General features: G+C 45.6%; 1 long non-coding RNA gene across 1 annotated transcript in view; it reads right to left on the minus strand.

Annotated features, from left to right (window-relative positions):
* Positions 1-2864, minus strand: part of LOC116686270 (uncharacterized) — an 18144-nt gene extending 15280 nt beyond the window's left edge. Inside the window, exon 1 of the long non-coding RNA XR_004331206.1 lies at positions 1878-2864. This is a non-coding gene — a long non-coding RNA (uncharacterized LOC116686270). The remainder of the gene's footprint in view (positions 1-1877) is intronic.
* Between the last annotated feature and the right edge of the window lie 166 nt (positions 2865-3030).

Genomic DNA, 3030 nt, shown 5'->3' on the forward strand with positions numbered 1-3030 from the left:
ACTATCTGTCCAATCTGAGTTTTCTGTTGACGACTAAAACTACTTGTGATTGGGATTGGTTTAAAAAAAATGCCAATAAACCAGTGCAGGTTTTTCTCTCTTCCAGTGATGCTCTGTGGACTAGACAGACCCTCCTTTGCAGCGCTGTGGAGGAGGGTCTGGCAGTATTAACAGAGTGCCTGAGCTCAATGAGGAGAGCTTCCATACGACGGCAGTAACTAAATCTGTCACCACACACATTGGTAGCAGCTCCAAACCCTGTCCAGAGATGTTACACGTCGCACTCACCAGCGTCTGGTTTCACTGGGACACTGGAAACCACTGAGGGCTCGAGTGGTGACTGACGGGTACAAGCAGTGACATGCTGTCCAATGTGCATCAGTCTACAGTAGACAGCCGTCACACACAGACAGGCTTCACCTCCCACCTCCTTCCACTTGGATCTGCCATGATGAACGGAAGGTGCACAAAAGCTTGCCTTATGACTTAGTGTTTTAATGGTGTTAGTATATGGAAACTTACCATCTTTAATTTTGCAGTTTGTCTTGATTGCTTTGACCTGCTTAAAGAAACTGGGTTCCATCATCACTGTCTCAGCAGAGCAGAAGACACCTCTTGCAAATGTGTTGACCCTTCCTCATTGCCCCCACCCTTTTACCAGTTAACAGTGATGTCTTTAAAGCAGTCCAAACTCCATAGTTTCAGCTATGGTAACCAGACAGAAACCACCAGTTCCTAACCATTAGAAACTACCCCCATCAGGATGAAATCAGTGAAGCACCTGTTGGACACTTCTTCACACAACTCTTCAATTAGCAATCAGTGTGGCTGAGGTCATGTGGCCCCGTCGTCAAGACATGACGTTATGAGTTCTACAATAAACCTTATACCTTGTTAGTTAGAACACTGTCCTGGACTTGGACACATGGACTGTACTATCCATGTGTCCATCACAAGAGGACAAAGTTAAAGTAGTTATTAAGCAATAGAGCCAACCCCCCACTAGAGGACAGTAGCACGTAATACATTTTCAAGAAGTGACCGACAACTGAAGAAACATCCCAGGAGTCACCCACAATTATAAAATCCAGCAGATAATCATTTTAATTCTAGATGACCTGAAAGCAGGACACATAAAGTATGTGTTAAATAATGGACAGCGATGCGGAGGACGGTCTGCCTAGTCCCCACAGCATTCTGGGATGAGAGCGCAACCTGCTCTGGTTTATTGGCATTTCTTTAAACCAATCACAATCATCTTGGGTGGTGCTGCCTCTGCTAAATGTAGCTCAGTGTAACTGTTAATCAATGCTCTCCTAAATCAAATCATCTGTTATCCAAATAAATGTATATTTTATAATGCTGTGTGTTACTGTTGCATATCTGCAACTAGTCTCTCCTTATGAAATGTATCTCAGTGGAAATCCTTTCAGGAAGACCTCACTCTTTAATCAACGCTCTGCCTAACTCCAATCAGCTGTTGGAGGTGTTTACCTTCCTGCTAAACCAATCAGAATCCTTACACAAATGGCAAGGGCCAATCACAGAGTCACAACCCAGCTTTAAATAATCTGTTTCTCCCTTTGCTATCAGCTGTCCTTTCAGGCAAAGAGGGCAGTACAAGACTTTTGCAGTACATTTTTTTTATTACTACATTAACATTTGAATTTTTTTCCTGAAAGAAAAGCATTTATGCAAATGTAGAACATGCGAGTATACAAATGTCAGAGAACACTTATGATCTTTAAACAATGTCGCTTCTAGAAGGAGTACGGCTGGAGTATCTCTATGGAGCTCCATGACTGACAGATCCTGGACAGGTATTCAGGTCTGGGACAGGGATGCTGACAGGAGAGAAGGGCTAGATGGAGAAGAACGTACTGTTGGCGTAAATGAGGGACCCGGGATATGTGGGGCACCTGCAGACGCTGCTCTCTTTTATTAGCCTTGTTTTCAGCAGCAGGAGGCTGTTCTCTGTGGAGATGCTCTGCAGCACGGGGGCTCAGTGGTTAGCACGTACTCACAGCAAGTTGGCCCTGCAGAGTTGGATCACGGGTCCGGGCTAGAGGATGACACGGGAGTGGATTTTCACTCCTGTCCCGTCCCACTCCCATAGAAAGAAATCTTGTCCCGTCCCACTCCCAGACCAAAGTTTAAAAACTAATCCCATCCCATACCGCTCCTGGTAAATTGAGTCCCACTCCCATCCCGCTCCTGGTAAATTGAGTCCCACTCCCATACCGCTCCTGTTTAAACTGACTCACGCTCCTGTACCGCTCCCATTTACATGCGAGCAATTTTGTCGGTCAGATGAGACTTGAAACCTGACGGCAATTTTCGCTTGATGAACGAAGCGATGCTTGGCTGATTCTTTCCCGAATTTGCCTTGCAAGTGTGCCTCTTCAGACCGCTCATCCCTGAATCACTAGCGTACTTGACTAAGACTAAGCATGTCTTACAAGCAGCGTACATCGTGCTATCACCGTCGCATTCTACTCTCATAAACTTAATTAATATTTCAGACTTTCCGACCAGTTCTGTGAACTTAACAGACATGTCCTTACTTCTGACTTTGCGCTGTAAATCATGTTTTGCCACATCAATTTCTCCGCGGCTGTTAGCTCCCTCCATCGCTGCTCTTTGAACTACGGCGGTAGGCCGTGACAAAAAGCCCCGATGGCTTCTGGGACGGCTGGGTCGTGTAGTTATTTTTTAATTGCGTTACATTGTAGGCGTATTGAAAGGAAACTACAAAATGGTGCATTTACTTTTTTTTTGCATTTAGGTGCATTTAGATTTTTTTGTCGTCTTTGCTATCGGTTGATTCCCGCTCCCGTCTGCTCCCGTTAACCATTTATCCTGTACCGTCCAAATCCCGTGATTAATAGTAAATATGACTCCCATCCTGCAGGAATCCCACGGGAATCCTGTGACCCGTGGGATTCCCGAATAAATGTCAGCCTCTAGTCCGGGCAGGGCTTGATCCCAGGCAGGGTCTTTATCCCAGGCAGGGCTTGATCCCAGGCAGGG

The sequence above is a fragment of the Etheostoma spectabile genome, unplaced genomic scaffold (genome assembly GCF_008692095.1).
Source record: "Etheostoma spectabile isolate EspeVRDwgs_2016 unplaced genomic scaffold, UIUC_Espe_1.0 scaffold340, whole genome shotgun sequence".
NCBI lineage: Eukaryota > Metazoa > Chordata > Actinopteri > Perciformes > Percidae > Etheostoma > Etheostoma spectabile.